The sequence below is a fragment of the Brachyhypopomus gauderio genome, chromosome 17, assembly GCF_052324685.1.
Source record: "Brachyhypopomus gauderio isolate BG-103 chromosome 17, BGAUD_0.2, whole genome shotgun sequence".
Classification (NCBI taxonomy): Eukaryota; Metazoa; Chordata; class Actinopteri; order Gymnotiformes; family Hypopomidae; genus Brachyhypopomus; species Brachyhypopomus gauderio.
In genome coordinates this window covers 20188981-20204903 of record NC_135227.1, presented here as the reverse complement: position 1 = coordinate 20204903, position 15923 = coordinate 20188981, and the positions used below count along the sequence as shown (strand labels likewise).

Here is a 15923-nt window from a genome sequence, read left to right as displayed (position 1 = left end):
TGCACAGGGAGGTCTGTGGTCCTGATGGCTTGGTGCAGGAGCTGAAATGCAGTACAAGTGTGAACCGCCCGAGTGCCCCTCCCCCCTTATGTGTAGCTTTATGTGTGGAAATACATATAATACGTTTCTTATATACATTTTTTGTATCCAGTTCCATGGGACCATCTGTATCCATCTTCCAGGGAGATTATCGGCGCTCTTTGATCGCAGCCAGTCTAGCCAAGAAGACGAAGAAAGGAAGAGACGGTCAGTCTGGCCACCTGAGTCATGGTGACCCATGACAGCATCTAGCCAGACTGGATCCAAAATGTCTGAAACACACATTCACACCAACCAGCTAATGAGGGAACAGGGCCTGAATCATGATGACACTGGCACTGGGTTCTGGAGGAGTGTTGGTACAGACTGGGTTCTGGAGGTGTGCTGGGTACAGACTGGGTTCTGGAGGAGTGTTGGTACAGACTGGGTTCTGGAGGTGTGCTGGGTACAGACTGGGTTCTGGAGGAGTGTTGGTACAGACTGGGTTCTGGAGGAGTGTTGGTACAGACTGGGTTCTGGAGGAGTGTTGGTACAGACTGGGTTCTGGAGGAGTGTTGGTACAGACTGGGTTCTGGAGGAGTGTTGGTACAGACTGGGTTCTGGAGGAGTGTTGGTACAGACTGGGTTCTGGAGGAGTGCTGGTACAGACTGGGTTCTGGAGGAGTGCTGGGTACAGACAGGGTTCTGGAGGAGTGTTGGTACAGACTGGGTTCTGGAGGAGAGTTGGTACAGACTGGGTTCTGGAGGAGTGTTGGTACAGACAGGGTTCTGGAGGAGTGTTGGTACAGACTGGGTTCTGGAGGAGAGTTGGTACAGACTGGGTTCTGGAGGAGTGCTGGTACAGACTGGGTTCTGGAGGAGTGTTGGTACAGACTGGGTTCTGGAGGAGTGCTGGTACAGACTGGGTTCTGGAGGAGTGTTGGTACAGACTGGGTTCTGGAGGAGTGCTGGTACAGACTGGGTTCTGGAGGAGTGTTGGTACAGACTGGGTTCTGGAGGTGTGCTGGTACAGACTGGGTTCTGGAGGAGTGTTGGTACAGACTGGGTTCTGGAGGAGTGTTGGTACAGACAGAGTTACATTTACATTTACATTTATGGCATTTAGCAGACGCTCTTATCCAGAGCGACTTACAAAAGTGCTATGTAGTTGCTTGGAATCTCCAAGGTAGAATAGATAGTCCTGAACACAAGGTACTCTAAGCTGGAAAAACCACTAGACGAAAGTCAAATGATACCTAACAATTATACCTGAATATACACATCCCCTGTTGTGTATAGTAGTTCTGGAGGTGTGCTGGGTACAGACTGGGTTCTGGAGGAGTGTTGGTACAGACTGGGTTCTGGAGGAGAGTTTGGTACAGACTGAGTTCTGGAGGTGTGCTGGGTACAGACTGGGTTCTGGAGGAGTGTTTGGTACAGACTGAGTTCTGGAGGTGTGCTGGGTCTACAAACCCTGTTTGGTCTAGATACCAGCAGTACAGTTGCAGGATCTGGGATTTCACTACACCACAACACCATTTATTGTGTTCATGGAAGTGGGTTTTCTCACTCACTCTTCTTACTGTCTGTCTCTCACTCTTCACCTCTCATCTTCTCTCCCCCTTCCTCTCTCCAGATCTCCATTCATCTCTCTCTTCTCTCCTCTCTTTCCAGCTTTCTTCTCTGTCTCTTTCTTCTCTCCGTCTGTTTCTCTCCTCTCCACTCTCCATCTCTCTTCTCTTCTACCCTCTTGTCTCTCCTCTCTCCTTCTCTCTCTTCTCCTCTGTCTCTTCTGTCCTTCTCTCTCCTTCTCCCTCCCCTATCATTCCTCCCTGTCCTCTCTCACACACTCAGAGAGCTCGTGTCTGGCACGTCCGGACTCCTTCACCGCGCTGCTACGGCAGGCCAAGCGAATGCTCACACACGATGTGGTGAGCTACTCATCCCAGGGGTTGTGCTGTGGATGGCAGGCCTCTCGTGCTCCGCGCTCTGGTGTGTCTAACCGTGGTGTTTGCCCAGCACTGAAGAATGCTGGGAAATGATTTGCTAAGACTCTGGGCTTTTTTTTTTTTAAAGCTGATGTGCCCTTGTGATGCAACTTTGAGGCAATCAGAGCTTTCATGAGCTGATGGGGCTTTTCTTGAAGTCATTTACTCTAACACACACACACACGCACACACACACACACACACACACACACACACACACACACACACACACACACACATGCCTACACACTCTACACACACTCTACACACACACTTCACGGTCTCCTTTTCTTTGAGGACTGGAAACGTCCCTAATAGCTGCCGTTCACAACCACACCCACTAGCATTCTGCAGTACATTTCACTCCCAAATCAAAGCATGGCTCACCTCAAAATGGTGAAGTGAAAAATTCTCAGGAGCAACCAAGGGATGGTTCATGACTTGCCTGTAGGGGGCGCTCTGAGTACTGTTCCAGTCAAACTGCGGTTCAGTTCTTCTGGGCGAAAACGCTGTGTTCAACAGTTATTCTCGGCGTCTTGTAATAGAAGAAGTAGTTTTTAAAGTATGAAAAAGCAATGATGTTAATACTGGATTTGGAATCTGAAAGTAAATTCCACTGTCAGTGGTTTTTTTGTATTGAAAAGCTTAAAATGGGTCCTGCTAAAGTGACCTCTGTGGCATCTTTACACTGTTCTCTTGGAAAAAAGTTTTATTGTGGAATGGAGAATTGTGGTATATGATTGGCTAAAGTGGCTCACCTAACCAATTTGAGTCTTTACCAGATACACAAATTAATCCCAGTTTTTTGGTTGTGCCATGTATGTCTGCAATTTAATACAAAATAACTTTTAGGAAGAGGAGCTAATACAGCACTAGAGCTTAATCCAGCACTATAGCTTAATCTAGGAGAAATTGTGTAGTCTGGAACCAGAGGTTAAATCCATCTCTAATGTGGATTATGCAGAGTGTATTTATTAACCGGAACAGTGGAGGTAAATTTGTCGTACACACAGTTCGTCGTACACACAGTTCGTCGTACACACAGTTCGTCGTACACACAGTTCGTCGTACACACAGTTCGTCGTACACTCAGCCACTGGTGCGAGTGACAGCCAGGATCATCTTGAGATCTTCAGCTTTTGATGTGGTTTTTGTTTGTGCAGTGATGAGTGGTTTCAATGAAATAAATTACTTAAATGAACAGACAAAAACAATTTCTAGATGGTTTGACCTCAACATACATTTTCCACTTTCTTTGTTCCTTTGGTCAGAAACACAAGCGACACACCAGTCAGTGAGGATTCCCTAGTCCAGAGTGTTTTGGGCTTTAGGCTTCTGGCTTTAGCTGTGCGTCAAGTTTTGCCAGAAACCTATTTCTGTTTCAGTAAGCCAAGTTTCAGACATCTGTCCAAGTATATCCACATTTAGTGTCTGTAGCTCCTTATGACGTCTGATCTTTATAGCAGTAAAAGTGTTTAATCACACACACACACATTTTGCGATTTAATGAAATGGCTCTTAATCATCTGCATTCAAGAGATGTCAAATATATTTTTCCAGCTTTGCTACTGCATGGGCTTTAAAGGAATTGTGTTTCAAAGTCATCACATCACCATGGTTATCACAGTCATCGCATCACTGTGATCATGACCATCATCACATCGCTGTGATCACCGTCATCAGCACCAAAAATCCTCACAGTCATCCTAATGTTAATCTCTCTAGTCTGTCTGTGTCTCTTTCTCAGCTGTAATAATCCTGTCTGAGTTTCCTATCCACGAGTTTAAATTACAAAACCGTATCCAAACATTGCTAAACTGTTTTTAAAAAGGGCTGTCCAGCACTCTGAGCTCAATATCCATCACCTAGAAAAAGCTTCAGACTCGCATGTGAAAGACTGTAATCGGAGGTTGAGGAGAAACGCTACATATAAACCTCTTCATGGAGCTTGGGGTGATTTTCTGTCTCAAATCAGTGTAGTGTGTCTCTGTGTGATCCCTTCACACTCCACAGGTTGTTTAGGTTTATGTCAAACACCTTACGCCACAGAACATGAGACACTACATGGGCAGGATTAAAAAAAACTGGCTGGTGAAATAATGTATGCCGTGTGCACAGCAGTTCTGAGATCAGTTCCACTGCTGTTAGCTGTTCTTAACTGTTCATCACTACACTAATGCTTCACTTAGCTGTTCTTAACTGTTCGTCACTACACTAATGCTTCACTTAGCTGTTCTTAACTGTACGTCACTACACTAATGCTTCACTTAGCTGTTCTTACCTGTACGTCACTACTCTAATGCTTCACTTAGCTGTTCTTAACTGCGTCACTACACTAATGCTTCACTTAGCTGTTCTTAACTGTTTGTCACTACACTAATGCTTCACTTAGCTGTTCTTAACTGTTCGTCACTACACTAATGCTTCACTTAGCTGTTCTTAACTATACGTCACTACACTAATGCTTCACTTAGCTGTTCCTAACTGTTCGTCACTACACTAATGCTTCACTTAGCTGTTCTTAACTGTTCGTCACTACACTAATGCTTCACTTAGCTGTTCTTAACTGTTCGTCACTACACTAATGCTTCACTTAGCTGTTCTTAACTGTTCGTCACTACACTAATGCTTCACTTAGCTGTTCTTAACTATACGTCACTACACTAATGCTTCACTTAGCTGTTCCTAACTGTTCGTCACTACACTAATGCTTCACTTAGCTGTTCTTAACTGTTCGTCACTACACTAATGCTTCACTTCTACTCTTCAGGCTCATTTGTCCATTAACTGATTCTGTTAAGTGAATAGAGTGATTCAGTTTAGTAAATTGAGGGATTCAGTTTAGTGAATTGAGTGATTTACTTTAGTGTATTGAGTGATTTACTTTAGTGAGATGAACCCTGGCTTGCTGTCTCTCACAGGTTTCATTTAGCAGTCACTCTCCTAAATGCCCTCAATGTAAATGTAAGTTCAGACCGGGTTCAAAAACGCCTATAATCCTGTGATATAATCCTATAATCCTGTGAAGAAATGGCATGTGAATTTTTAAACAGGATATGTTATAACAACTTGAAGTATGCTGATGAAGTATTCCCTTTCTATACTTCTAAACCAAGCAACCCTGTTTGATTCTCATGGAAAAATATGTACAGCCATATTTCAGCATGTAATAAAATATGTTGCACAGGGATGTTAGATTAGCTAGATGGTGTGTAGGGAACGGGCCGTGTACTGTTCACACAGGGGCTCGTATTCAGAAAGGGTCAAGTGATGAGGGGTGTGAGGGAAGATGGTGGATCTCTGTGTGTGTGGGTGTGTGTGTGTGTGTGTGTGGGGGTGTGTGTGTTGTGTGTGTGTGGGTGTGTGTGTGTGTGTGTGTGTGTGTTGTGTGTGGGGGGTTGGTGCATTGTGTAATGTGCTGATGATTTCATGAAGGCTTTTTTTAGAGTATTTGTGGGCCTGTATGCTGTTGGTCATTGTTCTGTCTAGCTTAAGCCTTGAATCTGGGGGTGGTGGATTTGGGACACGCACACATAGACACACACACGTACGTACACACACACACACACACACACACACACACACACACACACACACACACACACACACTCTCTCTCTCTCTCTCTCTCTCTCTCTCTCTCTCTCTCTCTCTCTCTCTCTCTTTCTTCAAACCTTGTGTGTTTTTGTGTGTGAAAGTCAACCACCATTAAGGAATCATAGAGAGGCTTTTAACAGATCCAAAACTATGCAATTATCAGGTGACCTTAGTGCCCCCTGGTGTTTGGACGTCGGAGTATTAGGGCTACTCGGGTTACTGAGCATGATAAGCACACATCGACTTTTATTACCAAGTGAAAACATGCCAGTGTTATTTACGGCTCCAGAAAACACTGTTTGACAAGCGCCCACCACCACTCCGTTAACCAGCAACACAGAAGAACTGGCGTGAGGAGCTGAGGAGAAACCAGGTGAACCTTCACGGTGGATGAAAGCAAAGCTGGTGGTGACGTGGGAGCAGCTCGAGGAGGCGAACTCAACACACACTGGAGGTGAACACCAGACCAGGCTTAACATACACTCTCACAGAGCCTTTTAACACGTGGATGCTGTCAGATGTTGGACTACTGACAGGATGAAGTGGCGATGGAGATGATTGGGTAGGTGTCCTGCTTTGTTTGACCTGTTTCTGAGGTGCTGTTGTCTTTCTAAATAATACATGTATATATGGAGTAATAAAAACTCCAAACACATAGACATGTCCCGAAGAAGGAATTGAAGATGATGGCAAATATCCAAGAATGGATAAAGAAGTGAGAGGATGTAGAAGGGTTAACAGAGGTTATCTCCGTGCTGATGGGGACGCTCGGGGCTGGGACCCCTACGCTGGACATCTGCTGCTCACACGTACAGTATAGTAACTTCTACACCACATTAAAATTGTGGTGAAGTACTCCAGTCTTCCAAAGAAACCTGACATTTAGGACAGAGGTCCTTCATTAGCTGTCTGAAACGTTCCATTTCTCTGGAATCTTTAATTTTGAGTATCTCTCTACTCCTCTTTCTCATATCTCTCACACACATGCGCTCTCTCTCTCTCTCTCTCTCTCTCTCTCTCTCTCTGTACACACACACACACACACACACACACACACACACACACACACACACACACACACACACACACACACACACACACACACACACACACATATCATGGGCTTAAGTAACATCCCATTCCTAATCCATAGGGTTCAATACTATGTTGGCTTCAACTCTTCTGGGAAGGCTGTCCACAGATGGGATTTTTGCCCATTCTTCCAGAAGCACATTTGTGAGGTCACTGATGTTGGACGAGAAGGCCTGGCTCTCAGTCTCTGCTCTAATTCATCCCAAAGGTTTTCTATTGGGTTGAGGACTCTGTGCAGGCCAGTCAAGTTCATCCACACCAGACTCTGCCATCCTTGTCTTTATGGACTTTGCTTACAGTCATGTTGGAAGAGGAAGGGGTCAGCTCCAAACTGTTCCCTCAAAGTTGGGAACATGAAATTGTCCAAAATGTCTTGGTATGCTGAAGCATTCAGAGTTCCTTTCACTGGAACTAAGGGGCCAAGCCCAGCTCCTGAAAAACAACCCCACACCATAATCCCCCCTCCACCAAACTTTACACGTGGCACAATGCAATCAGACAAGTACCGTTCTCCTGGCAACCGCCAAACCCAGACTGGTCTATCAGATTGCCAGATGGAGAAGCGTGATTCATCACTCCAGAGAACACACCTCCACTGCTCTAGAGTCCAGTGGTGGCGTGCTTTACACCACTGCATCTGACGCTTTGCACTGCACTTGGTGATGTTTGGTTTGGATGCAGCTGCCCATTCCAGGAAGCTCTCTGCGCACTGTTCTTGGACTAATCTGAAGGCCACATGAAGTTTGGATCTTTGTACTGATTGACTCTGCAGAAAGCAGCGTCTGCATCTACTGACCCTGCCCCGTCAGGCCTACGACTTCGTGGCCGAGTTGCTGTTGTTCCCAAACACTTCCATTTTCATAATACAGCTGACAGTTGACTGGAATATTTAGGAGCGAGGAAATTTCATGACTGGATTTGTTGTACAGGTGACATCCTATCATATTTCCACGCTGGAATTCACTGAGCTCCTGAGAGCGACCCATTCTTTCACTAATGTTTGTAAACACAGTCTGCACGCTTAGGTGCTTAATTTTATACACCTGTGGCCATGGAAGTGATTGGAACACTTGATTCTGATCATTTGGATGGGTGAGCGAATACTTTTGGCAGTTTAGTGCGTGCGTGCGTGTGTGTGTGTGTGAATAAGTATTGAGTTGTAACACACCTCATAGTCTTTGCATTCAGTTCAGTAAAACATCAGCCTCTGGTTGCATGTCAAGCAAAAAGCCCACAATAAAAAGCAGAAACCTTTTAAAGCACCAGTTTGTAATTATTGTTTGTTTTGGTTGGTAGGGGCACACTTGTGCATGGGATTATTATGGGATGGCATCCAATACAGCTCTCAGTATTGCTGATAGATTCTGGTCTGGATGCCAGGACTCAAAAGAAAGGTGTGTGTGTGTGTGTGTGTGTGTGTGTATGTGTGTGCTTCTGTGTGTGTGTGTGTGTGTGTGTGTGTGTGTGTGTGTGTGTGTGTGTGTGTGTGTGTGTGTGTGTGTGTGTGTGTGTGTGTGTGTGTGTGTGTGTGTGCATGCTTCAGAGGAATGACAAAGGATTTCAAGAATCAAGTTTTGTATGATGATCTTCATTTCTGAGAGGTGAGAATCCCTAGAGTGGCGTGATGGTTATGTACTGGAAGCTATCGGACGGGAAAGTGAGTACCCATAGCTACATCTCTGCTCTGCCGTTTGACCTTTGAACCCCTGCATTGTAGACAGAGCAGCCCACAGGTGAGCTGAGAGGGAGCAGGTTAGCCTCGTGCAGCTGTGAGATCCTGCAGCAGTAATAAAGTGGCTTTGAGAGGGATAAAGGTAGTAAAGACACAGCTCACTCTGCCACACTGTAAACACACGCACACACACACACACACACACACACACACACACACACACACACACACATACACACACACACACACACACACACACACACACACATACACACACATACACACACACACACACACACACACACATACATACACACACACACACACACACACACATACACACACACACACACACACACACACAGAAGCACACACATACACACACACACACACACACATACATACACACACACAGTATGCACTACACTATAATTCCTGAGATAATCTATGTGTGTGTGTGTGTGTGTGTGTGTGTGTGTGTGTGTGTGTGTGTGTGTGTGTGTGTGTGTGTGTGTGTGTTGAAGCAGATAAGAAATGCTGATCTCAGGACCTAAAATTAATCAGATTTGGTCTAAGAACTGAATTCATAGCCATACCATTTGCTGTCTGCTTCAGGAATGTTCCAATCATAATGACTTAGGACTTCACTGTTTGAGAAAGAAATAGTAAAGCAGAAATAGGACTTTTCTATTTCTACCCTACGTGTGGTTCTCCTCTCTTTCCAATAATAGTATGCTGTCAGTCATGCAGACACTGGACTGATTTCAAGGATTGAAATGCTCTAACGTGGAAAGTCTCTACAGAAGCCTTACAGTAGTGGTTACTGGGGCTTTGATACCCCAGGGAATCTCAGTCTGAAAAGCTTGAGAATATTCTCCTCCTGACAGTGCCTCCTGTCTTCCGACGCCACAGAATTTTTAGTACGTGCTTACAAAAAGTTTGGGCATTTGTTTTATTGTTTGTAACTGTAGGACCTGTTTCCCTTTTCAGTGTGTCTTCAGAGAGGAGGAGAAAGAGAGAGAAAGAGTGAAACAGAGAGGAAGAAAGTGGAAGAAACAGCGCTACAGTGTAAACACAGCAGCAGCGAGCGCATGTCTGAGTTGCGTGGCTGAATAATAAGATGTGAGATGTGATGGGCCCTTCACACCTACGCACTAATCCACACTGCAGCGTAATCTGGCCAAAAGAGAGCCGCTTTCCAAAGGTGTTGATTAACATTTTAATGTTATTTATACAACAGGGAGAAAAACAAGGAAATAAAGCAAAAGCACATAAATAAAGAAAAAAGTTTTTGTGATGTTTCAGGTTCATTAAGGCTTCATTCTGTCGTCATTTGATAATCTGATAATCGTTGTTGTTGTTGTTACTGTGCTTACATCTTTAAGACACTAGAAACCCTAGAGAGGCCAGCTGAGCTTTAGACACGTAAACACAGCATCTAATCTGATTATCTGTTGGTCCTGTACAGTCCCGTGTGTCAACCCACAACCATATATGTACATATGTGTGCAATCCATCGGACCCAATGAGGCTCTGAGAAGTCGAGATTGTTGGGTTATTAGAGGAAGACCAAGATGAGCTTGCTAAGGGCTTAGCAAAGCCATGTCATGTGTTCATGGTTTGGTATTAATTACATTTTTAGCAGATGAAAGATTTGGTTGTATCTGATAATGCCTTGTTCTCATTTCTGTGTTTTTATAGAGGATATAAAGTGTTCAGAAAAGTTCTTGAAATATGTTTTGACAAACTATAACTTGTGTGTGTGGAGGGGGTGATCCAATTCTCTGTAGTGTTATGAGAGAGGATGTTCTGTCCATGTATGTCTTTGTTTTGCTGTTGACCTGAACTTTTACCTCCAAAACACACCATACCTGTATTATACATACAGTTGTGATCAAATTTATTCAACCCCCAATGCTGCGAAGGGTTTTATGGAATTCAGTGCACATTTGTAATTGTGTTCATAATGAAATCTTACAAGGACTTGTTAAAGAACTAAATGCAACTAAGATAGCATCAATTTTTTTTGTCATAAAGTATTAAATGGCCTTTTTGTGATTTCTTCATTGACACAATTATTCAACCCCTTTACGACTACCACTCCTAAGAACAGAGGTTCATTCCAGTGTTTTCCATCAGGTATTGAAAACATCTGTGGATGTCAACGAGCAGCAATCAAGCATGATAAGCACCAATTAGGCAGATTTAAAAGGACTGTGATACTCAGCTCCTTCTAGACATCTACTGGTGTGTTTCCAAGCATGGTGAAGGCAAGAGAATGGTCCCAGAAGACAAGAGAAGAGGTTATTGCTCTTCACAAGAATGGCAATGGATATAAAAAGATTGCGAAGTTGTTAAATATTCCAAGAGACACTATCGGAAGTATCATTCGCAAGTTCAAGTTAAAGGGCACAGTGGAAACGTTACCTGGTCGTGGCAGAAAGAAGATCCTGACCGTGACTGCTGTGCGCTACCTGAAGCGTAATGTGGAGAAAAATCCCCGCGTGACTGCTAAGGAACTGAAAAAAGACCTGTCAGATGTGGGCACTGAAGTTTCAGCTCAGACAATAAGGCGCGCACTGCATAACGAAGACCTCCATGCCAGAACGCCCAGACGCACCCCCTTGCTGACTCCAAAGAACAAGAAAAGTCGACTGCAGTATGCCAAAAGTCATGTGGACAAGCCACAAAGGTTTTGGAACAGTGTACTGTGGTCAGATGAAACTAAATTAGAACTGTTTGGGACAATGGACCAGCGCTATGTTTGGAGAAGGAAGAACCAGGCTTATGAACAAAAGAACACCTTGCCTACTGTGAAGCATGGCGGGGGGTCAATTATGCTTTGGGGCTGTTTTGCTTCTAATGGTACAGGAAAGCTTCAACGTGTGCAGGGTACCATGAATTCCCTTCAGTACCAGGAGATCTTGGAGGAAAATGTGATGGAGTCAGTCACAAACCTGCGGCTTGGGAGACGTTGGACCTTCCAACAGGACAATGATCCGAAGCACACATCCAAGTCCACTGGAGCATGGTTGAACATGAAAGGCTGGAACATTCTAGAGTGGCCATCGCAATCACCAGACTTAAATCCAATTGAGAACCTCTGGTGGGACCTAAAGAAGGCAGTTGCAGTGCGCAAGCCTAAGAATGTGACTGAACTGGAGGCTTTTGCCCATGAAGAATGGGCTAAGATACCCATAGGTCGCTGCAAGACACTTGTGTCAAGCTATGCTTCACGCTTGAAAGCTGTCATAACTGGAAAAGGATGTTGTACTAAGTACTAAAAAATAATGTCACTAGGGGGTTGAATAAAACTGATAATGATGTGAGCACAGTAAAGACATTTGTGGTTATTCCATCATAAATATTATGTTATGTTTGTCTAATTTATAAGTGCCTCTTTGATATAATTGTAAATAAGATGACTGAAATGATCAAAATCAATGTCAAACTGGCCAAAACACTTTATTTCAGTGGGGGTTGAATAAATTTGATCACAACTGTACATATACATATCTGTAATATACATATACATACCTTTATTATATGTACATATACATACCTGTAATATACATACATATACATACCTGTATTATACATACATATACATACCTGTATTATACATACATATACATACATATACATACCTGTAATGTACATACATATACATACCTGTAATGTACATACATATACATACCTGTAATATACATACTTACACATACCTGTATTATGCATACATATACATACATATACATACCTGTAATGTATATACAAATACATACCTGTATTATATATACATATATATACCTGTAATATACATGTGTACATACCTGTAATATACATATATACATACCTGTAATATACATACATATACATACCTGTATTATATATACATATATATACCTGTAATATACATATATACATACCTGTAATATACATATATACATACCTGTATTATACATACATATACATACCTGTAATATACATACAGATTCATACCTGTATTCATACGTACATATAAATACCTGTAATATACATACAAATTCATACCTGTATTATATATACATACACATACCTGTATTATACATACAGATTCATACCTGTATTATACATACAGATTCATACCTGTATTATACATACAGATTCATACCTGTATTCATACGAACAGATTTCATGGCTGCAGCCCAAACACAGCCATCTGAGACATGTTGAGGAGACACTCACGTTCATCACACTGCCTGATGTGAGTGGTGCCCCAGGGTGGATTTTGTACAGCCATACGGATGGAGTCAGGACTCAGGACCTCGGGACTCAGGACCTCAGGACTCAGAACCTCTGGGACTGGCGGTACTCTTACACGGTACTTTAGGAGGTCTGGTTGAATTGCCTGTAGGGTACTGTGTGTGTGTGTGTGTGTGTGTGTGTGTGTGGGGGGGGGGGGGGGGGGTTTCTCTTCAGTCTGCATGTCTGTGTGGTGTCTTCTGTTGTATCTGTCTTCTCTCAGTGTCCTGCTGCACAGTGTTGTCTGTGTGGTGTCTCCTGGTGTGTCTTCTCTCAATGTCCTGCAGCACGGTGTTGTCTGTGTGGTGTCTCCTGGTGTGTCTTCTCTCAGTGTCCTGCTGCACGGTGTTGTCTGTGTGGTGTCTCCTGGTGTGTCTTCTCTCGGTGTCCTGCTGCACGGTGTTGTCTGTGTGGTGTCTCCTGGTGTGTCTTCACTCAATGTCCTGCTGCACGGTGTTGTCTGTGTGGTGTCTCCTGGTGTGTCTTCTCTCGGTGTCCTGCAGCACGGTGTTGTCTGTGTGGTGTCTCCTGGTGTGTCTTCTCTCGGTGTCCTGCTGCACGGTGTTGTCTGTGTGGTGTCTCCTGGTGTGTCTTCTCTCAGTGTCCTGCTGCACGGTGTTGTCTGTGTGGTGTCTCCTGGTGTGTCCTATCTCAGTGTCCTGCTGCACGGTGTTGTCTGTGTGGTGTCTCCTGGTGTGTCTTCTCTCAGTGTCCTGCAGCACGGTGTTGTCTGTGTGGTGTCTCCTGGTGTGTCTTCTCTCAGTGTCCTGCAGCACGGTGTTGTCTGTGTGGTGTCTCCTGGTGTGTCTTCTCTCGGTGTCCTGCTGCACGGTGTTGTCTGTGTGGTGTCTCCTCTGGTGTGTCTTCTCTCAGTGTCTTGCTGCACGGTGTTGTCTGTGTGGTGTCTCCTGGTGTGTCTTCTCTCAGTGTCCTGCTGCACGGTGTTGTCTGTGTGGTGTCTCCTGGTGTGTCTTCTCTCGGTGTCCTGCAGCACGGTGTGGTCTGTGTGGTGTCTCCTGGTGTGTCTTCTCTCGGTGTCCTGCTGCACGGTGTTGTCTGTGTGGTGTCTCCTGGTGTGTCTTCTCTCAGTGTCCTGCTGCACGGTGTTGTCTGTGTGGTGTCTCCTGGTGTGTCTTCTCTCAATGTCCTGCAGCACGGTGTTGTCTGTGTGGTGTCTCCTGGTGTGTCTTCTCTCGGTGTCCTGCTGCATGGTGTTGTCTGTGTGGTGTCTCCTGGTGTGTCTTCTCTCGGTGTCCTGCAGCACGGTGTTGGCTGTGTGGTGTCTCCTGGTGTGTCTTCTCTCGGTGTCCTGCAGCACGGTGTTGTCTGTGTGGTGTCTCCTGGTGTGTCTTCTCTCAGTGTCCTGCTGCACGGTGTTGTCTGTGTGGTGTCTCCTGGTGTGTCTTCTCTCAGTGTCCTGCTGCACGGTGTTGTCTGTGTGGTGTCTCCTGGTGTGTCTTCTCTCAGTGTCCTGCTGCACGGTGTTGTCTGTGTGGTGTCTCCTGGTGTGTCTTCTCTCAGTGTCCTGCTGCACGGTGTTGTCTGTGTGGTGTCTCCTGGTGTGTCTTCTCTCAGTGTCCTGTGCTTCTCCTCATTTGTGCTCTCTGCACGTTTCATCAAACATGGTCTGAAATTGCGTGTCTTCAGTGATTCATCACAAACACTCTTTGGAGAAACACACTTTGGAATAGAGAAAGAGACAGTGAGGCAAAGTGTGTGTGTGTGTGTGTGTGTGTGTGTGTGTGTGGGGGGGGGGGGGGGGTGTAGGTCAGTGTTTGTGTGTATGCGTGCGTGAAGTGTGTGTACATCAGAAACCTCAGTATTCGCTTTGAAAAGCCAAGCAGGCTAATTTACATTAAGTTTATCTTTACTCCAATGGAACTATTTCACAATGTGTGTGTGTGTGTGTGTGTGTGTGTGTGTGTGTGTGTGTGTGTGTGTGCGTGTGTGTTTGTGTGCGTGTGTGCGTGCGTGTTTGTGTGTGTGTGTATGTCTGTGTGTGTGTGTGTGTGTGTGTGTGTGTGTGTGTGCGTGCGTGTGTGTTTGTGTGTGTGTGTGTGTGTATGCGTGTGTGTGTGTGTGTGTGCGTGCGTGTGTGTTTGTGTGTGTGTGTGTGTATGCGTGTGTGTGTATGCGTGTGTGTGTGTGTGTGTGTGTGTATGTGTGTGTGTGTGTGTGTGTGTGTGTGTATGCGTGTGTGTATGCGTGTGTGTATGCGTGTGTGTGTGTGTGTGTGTGTGTGTGTGTGTGTGTGTGTGTGTGTGTGTGTGTGTGCGTGCGTGTGTGTTTGTGTGTGTGTGTGTGTGTGTTTGTGATCTGATGCCCTTCTTAGATATCTGCTTCCTTTGGTGAATTTCATCAGTAATGAGTTTCTTTTTAATAAAAGCGATTGCAGAGACTTGCTGTCGCTCCTCTCTGAACGTCCCACTGGACTGTTCTATGTATAGAGCAGAGCGGGACCTCCGTGAGGCTGGTGGTGGGGAGGAGGTGGGTGAGGGGTCACGTTCCCCAGGCTCTGCTCAAACCAGCTCTGCTAGCGTTCCGTCAGGGGCACGTGCAGCACGGCTATAAAAGGGCAGAGCGGTGTGGCTAGCGGGGTTGCCCATGAAGGGGCTGTAATGAGGGGCGGGGCTCCTCCGCATGCTTGGGGCCTCGTCAGTTTGTAAGGGGGTGTGGTTTGGGGCGTGGTCTGGGGGAGTGGTGTGTGGGTGTGGTTTTGGGATGTTATTTGTGGATATGATTCGGGGTGTGGTTTAGGTGAGGTTTGGGGTGTGTCACATTTAGCTCCACCTCTCCTCCTCCTCTGTCCGTCCACCTCTATTTTGGTTTTCCATGTTTTCTCTTTCGTCTCCACGCCTTTCTGTTTCTCCCTCCTGCTCTGTGTCTCTCCGTTCAAGGTCATCAGCTGTCCCAAGGTCGTCCTTCATGATTGGTTTGCATTTTATTCCTGTGTTCACCGTGTTTTCTTTTCTGTTCATTCTCGTCTGCAAACTCTCGTTATAGGTTTCCCGAGGTTCCTCCCTCCCTCTGTCAGATTTCCTGCAGTCGCTTATGGTGAAGTTCTCTGCTTCTTACCTTCTATCGTAGTTATGTTAATCTTTCTATGTAACCTGACAGTTTAACATGTTTTAGTTTATATGTTCCTTTTATCTCGTGTCCTCTTTGGTTTGGTTCTTTGCCCCTTGGCATATTTTGTAAGTCACAGTTGTTTAGTTCCCTTTGTGTTTCATCGTAATGTCTTCTTTTATATTATATTTGCATTCCTGGTTGTTAGTGT

General features: G+C 45.0%; 1 protein-coding gene across 2 annotated transcripts in view; it reads left to right on the top strand.

Annotated features, from left to right (window-relative positions):
* The window catches only part of chrm3a (cholinergic receptor, muscarinic 3a), a 107484-nt gene that overhangs the window by 13312 nt on the left and 78249 nt on the right, over window positions 1–15923 (top strand). The window contains exon 2 of one of the 2 annotated variants that reach the window (XR_013121794.1): window positions 9356–9923. The exons of the other annotated variant lie outside the window; for it this stretch is intronic. The gene's annotated coding sequence lies outside the window, so the exon portion shown is untranslated. Of the gene's footprint in view, window positions 1–9355; window positions 9924–15923 lie in introns of those variants that run through there. 2 annotated transcript variants of the gene reach the window in all.